General features: G+C 38.4%; 1 protein-coding gene across 9 annotated transcripts in view; it reads right to left on the reverse strand.

The window, feature by feature from the left end:
• MAGI2 (membrane associated guanylate kinase, WW and PDZ domain containing 2) overlaps positions 1–13709 on the reverse strand; it is a 729608-nt gene that overhangs the window by 370182 nt on the left and 345717 nt on the right. The gene's annotated exons all lie outside the window — the stretch shown is intronic.

Genomic DNA, 13709 nt, shown 5'->3' on the forward strand with positions numbered 1-13709 from the left:
ATAAACTTGCTTTATGAGAGGCTTTCAGCTTGTGTCAGCAATTTCACAGTGTAAACACAGAAAGCTTTACATTAATGTAGATTACGTTTAAAATAAAAGTGTCTTTCTCAAACTCCCAACTATGTCTTTTTTCATTAACTATATGAATATTAATGAGATCAGAATCACTATGTAAACTAACAGTAAGAATGAGCTAAGATATCCCAGTGACTCCCATTTCTTCACAGGCTCTTTTTGCACAAAGCTTTCTTTCAGTTGGCATGGTTATACAGCTGAGCACCCCAAATATACTGCCCCATTAAGGGTTTGGCCTAAGTGTTAGCGTAGTGTGAAGCACTAGCCACTGCATTCCTTCCTTGTAATTTTCAAATTACTGAGTTAATCTTTAGGGTTTTATTCCGATTTCAACTTGTTTAGAAATGCCTGTCAACAGCAGGAAGTTTCCTCTCCTTCTTCCAGTTTCTTAATGACCTTTATGAATTTTGTTTTCACAATAATATTTTCTTTTCAGATTCAATTTCTGTACTAACACTGTCATCAGGTTACTGGGAAAAAATAATAATATCCTTCTTTCAGCAATTATGTAGCTTCCCACTCCATCAATCCCTTTCTTAGTTTCTAAATAAATGCATGACATTTTTCTTCATTATTTCTCCATTAACCACAAGCTGTGTCACAGGTCTTAACACTTTTCTTGGAGTGACTTTATACCTCTTTCATTTCTATTGATTTTGAATTAGCACTCACAAATGTAGGTGTACAATCCTTAGATGGTTATCTCTTGGTTTCTTGTCTCATTTCATTACATTTCTTTCCTATGACTTGTTCTGTCAGAACAAATAACCAATTCATTCAGTGGGACATCAGTGTTGGTCAGTAAGCTACACGGGATGAAAAGCAGGGTGCACACTCCTCCTACTTCATGTTACCTGTGTGAAGAGTTTTTATACTTCTTTTTAATTTACATTTCTAATGTCAGCCATAGAAAGCTCCCCATAATTTTTTTTTGGTATTTACAAAACTGGCAGCTTTAGCAGAACTTATCAAGGTAGAGTTTGTTTTGAAATTCTTATGTGAAAATGCATTTCTCATAAAGAATTCACTGGTCACTGTGGTACTTCTTTTCCTCAGTGATCTCTTTACAGGTCATATATTTCTCATGGGAAAAAAAAAAGCGTGTTTCAGGAAGCTAAATATCTTCTCCAACCAAATGTGAAAGAGACAGATTTTCACTTTGATTGTCTTCAATGTTATGGCAAATAAAAGCTTGGCAGCTGCTTTTATGTATAAATTCTAAGTCACTCATCTCTTTCATCAAAGGCTAGAGAACCCAGTTGTCCATATGTGGCCATTTCTTACTTGTTTTGTACCTGATTTTAGCCCACTCTCCCATCTGTCAATCACCTCTTGCCACTTCAAAAGCAGCATCTCAAAGCATTTTGCAATGTGGCTTTTTCTCAAGTGGCATCTCAGAGTTGAGAGACACTTGTGAATATAGCTAGAAGTTACCATTTCACTCCTGAGTTCAGTCTCTAATTTCTCTGCAGGCGATGCTCCCTGTAAACCGACAAGTGCTTTGAATTCTCATTGGCAGAAGGGTCTGGAGATATAACAGCGCAGAGGCACAGCAGCTCTTAATGACCAAGGTAACACTATTTCAAAGAACGAGATAAAACAAATATTCAAGAAATGAAAGTTACTTCACCTACAAGGAACAGTTTTTGTTTATGGAATACAATTTAGGACACAAACTGCAAATTTCAGAGCAGGAAATACTACCTTTTAACTATAGGATTGTATTAACATAGTACCTAAACTGCTGTTTAGAAATCCAGATTTTGTTTTCTGCCTGTCTGGATCTTTGACTAGGCAAGTCCCCATTGATGTAAAGCATGTTTTTGCAATTATCTCTCTCTTTTTTTTTTTTTTTAAATTAGAAGAAATAAACCCTGAAAATTACCAATTTGCTTCCTATCTTGTCAGCTTCAGGAGGAGATCAAAGGATAACTATTAATATGAAGAGTTGGGTGCTCTACAGAAAAAAGTGTTTCTTCACTGCTGTCTTCCAGTACTCAAGAGACTATTCTAATAGTCTCCTGAAACATTCATTTTTAATTGTCAACTACAGATTTTTTCAGACCCCTACAACAAAACAATGTAGAAGGAATGGCCTGTCTTAATTTTCTAAGAACATCCTTTATTCAAAGTCTGTGACCAAGCAAGGTCACAGGAGATTGACTTTAGATAATGTTGAAATGTGTAAGCACAAAAAATATGATAAAAAGATGTGATGTGATCAAAGGGGTGTGGAATTACTCCTTTAATGTTAAAGTCATTAAGACAATGAAAAACACAGCAAAAATCACAGTTAAAGGGGCTAAATGTAATGAAATGTCAAACACCCAGAACTGAGTGCACAGTAAATACAGCAGTCATGTTTATACATAAGAAGTGTTTCGCTGATCCATCAGTTACAACGATACAACCAAGAGTTCAGAAGAGAATTTGGCATAATGGAAGTTTCACCATTCAGCATTTTTAACAGCTTAATGATTTACTCTTTTCTGTAGTATGTGCCTTGATAGAAACACCAAGTACAATGTTTGTTTGCATTACTAAATTAGACTTGTTTGACACAAACTGGATGTGTACAGTGGCAATAAAAGTTAAAACTACCTGTATTGTGGATTATATCTTTAAATAAATTTAATTTTAAAACATAAACTAAAAATTATTCTGTCCTGTATTGACTGACCCATCTGAAAATCACCCATTACTTAATATTATGACTACGACTTTAAAATAACAAATAAAATGGAAAAGAGTTCAGTAGAGAAAAAATATGATCACAATGCAGCTAGACAGGTGGAAGAGTATAAAGCAGCAAATCTGGCTGCTGGATGAGAAATTATTCTGCAGAATGTCTGTATTTAGGTCAGTGAAGGTGATATGCCTAGTTAATTGGTGAATAGAGCACAGCACCAAAATCAATGGAAAACATTGATAACAGATGAGAACATAGTTGGTGCTTCACACATTTAGTGTAGAAAAACTGATATGTTTATTCAGGAGATTATATGATACAGTTGCCCATGATTATACAGGCACTGAATTCAATGGCTCAAAGGCCTCTTCCAATTCTATACTTCTGAAAAAATGGTACAAGTATTTTAATTAATTAGAAAAGTGTGTAATCTGTGATACACTGTTACAGCTCTGGTAATTTAAATGAGTGGTCACTGTTTTGGTTTTTATTATGAGGAAATTGTTAAATGTTTTTTGCCTTTACTATGCAGAAAGTCTTCAGGTTTGGTCCTTACTATGCAAAAAATGAGTGGAAAATTATAATCTTGTATATGAACCTCTTAGTGTCTCTCTTTGCATTATGGATGGATAAGTTATTTGAAATACTTTAATACTGCATGGTTTACACTTCTAAAAAATTACCCTTGTACAATCTGCTTTTATGTTAAGAATCTTGAATTCCTGGAACAGGATACATTTGTACAGATACAGAACATGTTAAATGTAGAACTACAAGTTCATGACCCCTTTAGTGCAGACACTAAGTTTCTCTTCATAAATGTGTACAAATGATACTGAAAAGATCTGCAGAACATATTGCATCAGACAGAATAAATAATAAGTTAATAGTCATCTTAATGAGGGGAAACAGACTTGTGAAGGACTAGTAAAGAGGAGCAACTTTCAGTAAAAATAGAGCATGATATTACTGGTAAAAAAGAAAGGATGATGAGAGGATTAGGACTAATGGTCCTAGAAATGAACTCCTTTGATTATTTCCTGGAATATCCTCTGTTTGACACCACCACCTGCGATGCAAAAGTAGAGTAGCTAAGCAAATAAAATTATTCACCTCTCTTGTGAACATCTACTCTTTTCCTCTTGCCAAGGTCACCTGCACGTGTGAGATGTGCTCAGGTTGGCCCCTCTGCAGTGTACTGGCTGCAGCAGGTTCTGAGAGCTGAGCTATCAGCCTTCCGACACACAGGCCCCTTCGAACTCCTTCTGCCCTCAAGTCTTACCTGTTGCTATCCTAAACATTAATATAAGTGCAACAGTGATTCCTCATTAATCACCATCTAAACCTCTTCTCTGATAAACCCAGCAATGCTGGCCTTATTACACACTGACAAACCTTGCACTGCCCTGAAATTTGCTGCATCTCTAACTGTGAAAACAGAAATATTGGGAGCAACATTAAGAGACAACTAGCTCTCCATGTTTTAATATGCATTCCCGCGGTTTTAGAAACATTCCTGAGCATAGAATTTTGAAGTAAAATAAAAGGGTGAGTTCTAGCTAAAATAAGTTTTCTGCACTGTAACAGAAGGTTGAAAACATAATGATTTAACTTAATTAAATATAATTGCATAAGGAAGGTGATGCTTAATTCTAATCATTCAGATGAAAGTAAGTGCCAGCACTATGTCAGGAGAACAGATTCATCCCTCTGCTTGGGAGGAAGGGGTGAACCTGTTCTCTTCCACTGCTAGGATAATACCACTGATTTTGAGTGAGTAATTGCAGATTTACACTGCAGTGCCTGAAATCAGAGTATAGCTTGTAATAAAGCTTCAACATGTTTCAGGAGTGAAGACACTTCTTCAGGGACTTTAAGATAAAGCACATGTTTTAGAGCTTTATTTAGCCAGGTTTCATTCAGGCTCAGGCTGAAAGAACCTGAGTGACAAAGTGCTAGAAAGTGACTTTCCATCAAAAAGCACACTTTTATCTCTTTCTCTCTTGTAATAATAATATGCCATGAAGCAGCAGGGATTATGGACCATTTCTCTCACACTGCTTCCTCTTTCCCTTTTCTCATGAGTAGGGCTAGTGAGCCACAATGACTAGCTTTCTCCATCCTCACCCTCTCCTTCCTCAAAAGCCTATGGTTCACCAGGATGCTGAAAACCTGCACCATGAGCGAGGAGCAGAGCCTGGTGTGGAAATGAAGGACCTCAATGCCCTGAAAACCTGTCCCACCTGGGGAAGGAAACTTTACTAGTTTAACTCTCTTTGTCCAGACCAAAGGACACAATCCAGCTCACAATTATATTTCTTTTTAAAGACATTTTTTCCCCTACCCCTCAGCTCCCACAAGGCAAGCCCATCCATTTCTGTTAAGGTAGCATGCTGGCATCTGGGTGTCAGTTTTACGGCATTTGAGTTAAAAGTAACCATAAAGAAGGTTTGTGAGAGACAGTAACTGTTCTTGATGTCAAATCTTTCCACAATGGGGAACTGCTTTTAAATAACTTCTTTGAAGAATAAAATAGAATAGTTTCATGATAATTGTTTTATTTCCATGGAGAAGTGAAGGAAAAGCTGTAGGGCTTATATTCTTTACCATGACAGCTTGAGGGTGTGCATAAGGATTCCTGTTTCTGCCTTCACTCATTTTAATCTTTCTTTCTCATCTCTCTTAATTTTCCTTTTTGTTGCCTTCCCTGTTTCTCTGTAAGTTGTTGGATTTCTTCTCCTTCTAGGAGCTTTATTTCAAGCTCTCTGCTCTCAGCTCCCCTCCATGCTCTGTCTTCCTCCATGCAGCTCACTCAGCTTGGTAAACACCCTCTCTCCCACCGGTATCTCTGGTGCAGAGATAGTTGGTTACAAACCTTTGTCGACAATGGCCAATTCTCTCTGTCAGTGTGAGGTGTTCTAGTCCAGACTCAAGGATAGCTACTGTCAGAGAGGGGCAGAAATTCTAAAGTAAAGCAGATGCTGTCTCTTACAGACAACTGTACTACACTTAAAGACAAAATGCACTTGTTCATCAACATCCAGCTATTTCCATCCAACCTCCTCCTACATCTTTGGAGGAGGGAGGGAGAATCCTGACAAGGATGAACAAATAGGCAAACCAAATTCATATGCACAACCAAGTTCCCCTTATCATGGGCATTTGAAAGGCATGTCTGCAAAAAAAGAGGCAAAATGTTCCTGTAACAGAGAAAAGGTGATTTGCAGAGAATACTGTGATCACAGAAGTGGAGGCACATTCTACGTCAAAGACTTTAATAGATTCTTTAGATAGTAACTTTCCCCCAAAACAGTTCATTCTGATTTTTTTTTCCTTTTTGGATTACAGCACTTTGCCTTTGCCAGGCATGACTCATAAGCACAAAAATGTTTATCATAAATGAAACACATTTACAGATTTACATGCTGACTTAACCAAAACTCAAAGCTTTTGACTTTTAAACTTTTAAAGTATTTCTAATGATGACAGGAAGCTCTGATTTGCTTGAGGATATGATCATCACCAAGGCAGCAGTAAGCTCAGGTGAAGACTGGGTGACCCTATACTGAGGTGCAAAGGTCTGGTTACATACACACCACTGAGCATGTATTCATGGGATCAACACTGGAAAAGACATTTCTTCTGCATTGTGCAGCCACATAAACATCAATTTGTGCTTTACAACAAGAATGTCATATCACCTGGAAAATATCATAGTATCCTGGCAACTTTTATTGGAAAATGGGAGGTATAAAAGGAAAGTATTGCCCTATGCTGCCTGGTGCTTCTACTCTTTCCCAGTGTGAAAGTAGGATGCTGGGCCAAATACCCTGCTGTTACTTCAGCTGAGGAAGCAAGTTTCATGTAAAACACTGAAGATATTTTACCAGTGATTTTTGCATCTGCTGTTGAGGTGGAGTCTGGGCTGTCTGATCACACATTCTTATTACAGTGGATAATTCAAATAGACTAATCCTTATATACACAAGTGATTAACAAACACACAGTACAATAAAAAATAATGCATGGTAGGAGGGTAAGAATGTGTCCTCTGCCTTCAAGAGGTACCACACCTGAGCTGGTAGGTTTGGTGCACCAACATTTCTAGCAATAATCACTCACAGACATTCATCTCATGTGAGCAGAGACAAACTGAGAACCTCAGTGCTCCTTAAAAGCCATGGCCATTTCCATAGTCATTTCCATGAGAGACTCTGGGGGCATGTGAGACTTCTTATTAAAATGGAAGTGGGAAGAAGAAATGAACAGGCCAGGAAAATGTTCAAGAGCTGGTCACAGTGCAGTGTGCCTCTGTCAAGGATAGTCTGCACATAACCTTCTGCAGGTACATAGGAACACAAACTTTCTCTTTGTTTTAGGGCAGTGAGAAGCAACATATCCTTTTCTGTGGACTGCTGTGGCCATCGTCTAGACTTGTGGCAAAACAAGAATACCAGTATCAAGCACTGCAATTCTGAACTAGCAGATGCCAAAGCACCTACATTTTCATTTGCTTTCTCTCCTTTTATTTCTTTCCTGCTTGTTATCACAACTATGCCATAGAGAGTTTTCTTTGAAGCATTCTTCTAAACACAATAGACAGCATACATTATTTATCCTAATGGAATAGTGTGCAAGGCACCCACCATATCTTACTTCCTCTGAATAACTTCAGGAAGAACAGAGCAAGATAAAACTAGACTACATTTTTTGAGGCAGAAAGTAGTGAAACCTCACAGAAGGCAATTCTCATGTAGATGAGGTTGCAAAAGTATGAGCTGCAGGACCTCAAAACCCCAACTTTTCTTTTCTCCTGTGCTACTGAGTCATTGAGTGAATTGATTCCTGGTATTTACAGATCAACCCATATACACATTCAAGAGCAATGTGCAATTAAGACAACAGGTGGAGAAGTGCCCTGATATCTCTACAGAAATGACTGAAAGTTACTTCTGTTTAAAAATGGTTGTGTACTTCCTCTGCATCAGTGTTCCAGGTTTTTTTCAGACTATTGAAGAAGTAAATCCCTGTTAATTGTTTTTTAATAAAATGAACTACACAAATGTAAAATTTTACTTCTAGGAATAAACCATCAGCACTGGCAATTTGACTTCTTTACATGTCAGCAACAATGAAAGCAGCAGCAAACATGCTTCCTCAGTTTAGTTTTGAATTCTGAGCAGAGCTCATATTTCACACAGTAATAGCCAGTAACTTCCATGGACAGGGAACATAATTACAGTGTCCTAGCTCCCAATGGCTGAAGGTTGTAGAGGATAATATATAGCACCTGCTGAATCTGCAGAAGGAAAAAAAACCCAACACAATGAAGAGGTCCCTATTGGCACACTCCTCCTTTCTCAGAAGGACTTTCCAGGTGTTTTTGGATGGTTATGTTGCTGCAGTTGGTTTGATGATAGCATTTGATGGCTGTAGTGACAGAATGGGAACAGACTATCCCCTCAGTTATTCCAGGTTTTAAAATCCAGCAATGTGAAAGCCAGGAAAGTTTTGAGCTACCCCTTCCTTTTGTGCAGCACAGCCCTCTTAGTGCTATCTAAGGGATCACTACCACTCACACCATAAAGATTTCTGTGGTGCATGAATATAAAAACAAATGATGCAAAGATACCCACATTTCCACAAACTGCTCCCTTGTGTTTCCCAGAACCTCTCTCTATTACATCTTCTGAACAAGAAACACTAAAACTGCAGGGTTATCTTCTGTCAGTGAGGAGTTGCAGAGCTCTGAAGACAGAGGCAAATGCATTCTTAGTTGCCTCAGTCATAGAAGACAATGATCATCTATGATCTAACCAACCTCCATTATTCAGCTGTCTGCAAATCTCCCCAGATGTTCTAGATTTATGGAATATTCCAGGGGCTGGTGTCATATTTAAGCTTTGCTTTTAGAGGTACTTAATCCCATCCATGTGATGGGAAACCTTAATTAGTGAGAAAGGCACTGTTCCTCACACATCTTTACATGCTACATTACAGAATTCTAAAGTACAAAGTGCTGGATTGTATCTGGTTGCATAACATTACAGGGCGATGCCAAGCTACCCTACAGAGTTTCTTTTAAGAAGCTGACTCTGAAGGTGATAAATCCTTCAGTAAAAGGGAACTCTGCCCTGAAGGTCCTGTCCCTGCAGAGGCTCTGTATGCCAAGGTTTCATCACCCCCTGGATTCATCATGGCTTCTGCCATCACTCTTCACAGAGATAAACAGAATTACCCCAGTAACTCTGGCCAACATCAGTTCCTGAAGATTTTAGTCAGGACCTTGGGAGCTGAGACAGATGGAGCATGAGCAGCACAGGAGTGCCAAGGCTCTGTGCTCCCATCAGAACAGGTTTCTCAGCAGATGACCAAATCTGGAGTTAGGCAATCCATATCCAATTAGCATGCTTGGATCAATCTAGAACCTAAGAGTTCCTAAATCTTTACTAACTTCCAGCAAGCTTGACTTTCTGTTATCTAGGACAGACTTTTATAACCTATGTCATCTCTGTCATCAGAAAAGCACTCTAGTGGCAATAATTCTTCTGTACATCACTGCAATTTATTTATTTGACTGGAAAGGATAACTGAGAATGAGAGCTTTTATTGTGATGTGCTCTCTATTGCAATGCTTCCCACATCCATGCCCACTTGTATTCCATCCCCTCTGGGTTATGAGCATTTCTGTCAATGGGGATTGTCATGGCTGTAAAGACTTAACTCCTAATACCTTCAGATTAAAGAAATTTTCCCAGGCACTTTTCATTTTGGTTCACATTTCCATAACGGGGGTTTAGAGGTTCAGTGATCACCCACTGTCAATCCTATTTGCTTGTTTTCTTTGCCAGGATGGTGATAAAATGTATTTAATCTGAGCCCCTGTTCAAGATCAGCTTTTCTCTACTAAATGTTCTCTTGTCTCATCTCTAGAGTGAAATTTTGCACCAATTTCAACAGAGGCAGAACTGAGCTCCAAACCTCAATCTCTTTGTGTACTGTTTATATGATGATACAGGTATTCAGGATACAGATACAGATTATAAAAGTCTCTTGAGAAAGACAGCAGTTCTCTTTACTTTCTTCAGCAGTTTGAATCATGAGAATATTGGCTAAGTTCTTCACAGTAGGTTTGGCTGATGCTGGGATGAAAAATATTTTCCTTTTTGGTGTATGGAGACTGATGAGATTGAAAGTATCATGTTTGTAGGCACCTGGATATGCACATCTGTACAACCTATTTACCCAGATCAAACAAAGGCCTGGGGGCAGAAACTGTTTCTCACTCTCCCAGAACATGGAGGTGGATTAGGAGGAAAAAGTTGGTAAGGTCAAAGAAAGTATACATAACTAAACAAGTTTGTGGAAAGTCAGGGAAAAAAAGTATGAGAGGCAAAATACAAAGAAATGAGAAGGGTGATAGGAATAAGAATGTAGTGTCAGGTTAGGCGTATCTTGCATGTTTCCAGATGAGAATGTTTTTCTTCCTTTAGTTGAAAAAGTCAACTTACCCTTCCATGCTCAGAGAAAGAACACACAGCCAGCTTTCAGTTTTAGTTTTTTAGTTTGCAGCTAAACCTACCACTAACGTTTCATTTTCTACAAAATAGTGGGCAGTCACTAATACATGGGTATGCTCTGTATGGAAGCACCAAAGGTCACCAAAGGAATCATATTTCTTTTTATGCCACAGCATAATATAGTCAGAAAACAGTTGCAAGAGTGACAAGAGAGAGATCTGTCTGAAATGTTTATCTGGTTCTAGTAACAGAAACACATGGGCCTGGGATGTCCTATATACAGGTAGAAGCAATGACAGAGAAATAGCTGGGATGTTCTTATTAGGAAAAAAAAAAGTAAATTATGCTGACCATACCCTTTTCTTGGCTCTATGGACTACAATTAGCTCTGTTACAGTGATATCATTCACAGCAAACTTGATTTAAACTGGTTGTATTAGAGCACCTGGGAATACTATATGGCCTTTAATGTTCTTAAGCTTATTTTGCAGTGAGAACATGATGATTTCTGTATAGACATTTGCTGCTGAAATGGGAAATAGGTGGGCTGTTTGCTGAGTCTGTCAGCTGGAGCACTGACAATCACTACTTGGACTGCTTCAATGTAAATATAATTTTCTCAGACTTCAGGACTATGGGTCTGAGTATTTTTTCATTTTAATACATACTAATCTATCTAATTCTTGTTATTATTTATTTTATTAACAGCCAGAAGACAATGTTGCCCTTTATGTTTATCCACAGGAAATATTTACACAGCTTGAAGAAACTTGTGGTGAGAAATTTTCAAAGTGCCACCATTTCATTTCTATCTTTGTTTTCCTCTCCCCCTTTACAGAGGTCTAATGTGTCAGTGCTGCATCACAAGAAAATGTGCACTGCCAAGCAAAGTCCCTGGGCAATTTTTAATGTGCAATGACAATAGAAGTAAAAAGTCTTGTTTAATTTCTTAAATCAGACTTTCACTGTTAAAATCTACTTCAAATGATGTTGTAGTTAAGAAACACATAATCAATTGACAATGCTCCTAGCTGGGATGTGTGTGTTTCATTAGGGTTAAGTTTGTTCATTTAATTTCTTCCAGAAACTTTTCTGACTGTGGTGATCTTCAATCCAGTTTTCCTTAATGTGTTCAGTAAATTTCTGAAATCTAATTTGTTCCTGTTCAGTATCAGACTCCCATTTTTTCCTGATTATGTTCATATACATCTCTAAAATAAGCCTGGTTTGGTTTAGCTTCTAAAACTGCAGCTGTATTCCCGGGCATTGTAACTATGGTCAGTGTGAATTAGTCATCTGAAATCTTTCTGTCACTCAAAGCATTTTGACTCTATTTGTTCAAACATTTCTTTTTGATATTTCTGCTTGTCAGACGGTTTGTAAGATGTTTTTTAGTTTTTCACAATCCCATAGTGCGATTATGACACTTCTCACAAAGCAAAGTGTTTACAAGTGTCAAATTATCTACCTGTACCAAAGGAGCAGTGGGATCTGCATGCAGTGTTAAGGTTCCTTCTTCACTCTTCTTCAGCAGTAGTGGAATTTTATACTACAAACTCCAAGCATTTAGGTCCATGAAAATTAATCCAAAAAGACTGTAACAAGTCTGGCAAGTAACATTTGTGGGGTTTATAAGTACTGCATACAACATGCTTTTTAAGCAGTGACTAAAATTTAATGCCTCTTGCAATGGCTAAATGGCAAAATATTTATACCATTTGTTTTATGAGGGAAGCTTCTAAAGCTTCTTTTCCTGTTGAAACTGTATTTGTAATACAGAGAAGCTATTACCTTAAATTGGAGAGAAAGCAGGGGAGTCCAGTAAATACAGTGATTTTCCAAAAGTCTCCATAGGCACTATTAAGCAGTCACAGAAAACATGAGCCCAATTTTCTGGAGAGGATCCATACTACTCACAACTTCTCACAGCTATCCTTCTGCCTCCTACTTGCCCTACTTTTGTGCTATGGAGCCTTCTTATCTCAAGGAACATTTAGAGAAGCGGTTTCCAACAGAGCGAACTTCCCTGTCACCCCATGAGTTCGCTGGCACAGACCACTCTGGAGAAACACGGTCCCCTTCCTCGCTCCCCTGCACTCACCCCCCAAATGCACAGACAGAGGCTGCTCCCACCCCTGAGCTGCAACTCCTGCTCAGGAGCGCTGAGGCAGAGCTGTGGTGTCACACTAAGTGGCCGTTCCATACGAGGCTCTTCCCAACGAGCACACTTGTAGTACAATTAAAGGAGTTTCTTGCTCCTCCTCCTCCCCCCTTGCTCTTGTAGTATCTCAATGTGAACTTCTCCCTTGGATAAACAAATGCTTGTACTAATACATATACCTCTGGCCCTTAACTTTATATTCTTTTGCCTTTTTTTAGGATTTTCAGTTTTACCTGTCAGTTGCACTCACCAATGGCTGGTATATTTTCACCTGTATCGTGGGCGGCACATTATCTAAGACACATGTTTCTCAACCCACTTACCTAATTCCACCAGTACTGGCAGAAGCTGCTTTATTAGCAGTATTTATACAACACATTTGCAACACACTTTTTTTTCTTTTTGAGCTTTTGTACTGGCATGAGGTGCTGATTTCAGGTAAAACAACTGCCCACTACATCCCCTCAGCTAGTCAAACAGTCAAAGAAAACAAAGCCAAACAAGCCAGTCAGACATTATCAGAGAGAATGGTGATTATACCAAACAACAATACAGGGGAAAAATGCATAGCTATTCAGAAATTCTCTTTTAAGGGCTGAAGAAGAGATCTGGAGCCATTTTTCACTAGGTTCATGAGAAAATGTCAGCACACAGATGCTACTGTACTGTCAGATTGCATCTTAATTTGGCCAACGGGGACCCAGGCAGTCACCCCTCACAGACATTTTTAAAGGCCCATTACAAATCTGATTTATTGGTTGCTAAGTATCTCCCTGCTATGGTCTGCAGATTTTGCATGACATGGAGCTGAAATCCAGTTACAGATAAATGTCTGCTTCTCTATATGATCTAAATCCATCTGAATTCAGTATTTCTTGGGCATCGGTCAAGCCTGTTTGCCCACCCCCTTCCCTCCTAATACCTTAAGGCAGTTTACTTCAGAATGAAGCAGAGCATTAACCTGTACAAAATTGCTAATTTGTATATAACTCTCTTAGTGCCACTAAGAAAGAAAAAAAATGGAATAGAAGGAAATGCCATTTGTTCTAAAAAGGCAGGGGAAAAAAATCAGGAACAAAAGAAATGCATCTGCCCAGCAGGAGAAATGAGAAATTGCTGGGATATGTTTTAGATGTTTAGGCATGCTGGTGTTAACAAACACCATTTGAATAAAAATGTTAATTCCCTTCTGGTTTTCAATCTTTTTTTTTTTTAAATTGATGACTTTTGTCTCAAAAAAAAAAATTCCTTGCCTTTTGTGAAA

This window comes from Pithys albifrons, chromosome 3 (assembly GCF_047495875.1).
Source record: "Pithys albifrons albifrons isolate INPA30051 chromosome 3, PitAlb_v1, whole genome shotgun sequence".
NCBI classification, from domain to species: domain Eukaryota; kingdom Metazoa; phylum Chordata; class Aves; order Passeriformes; family Thamnophilidae; genus Pithys; species Pithys albifrons.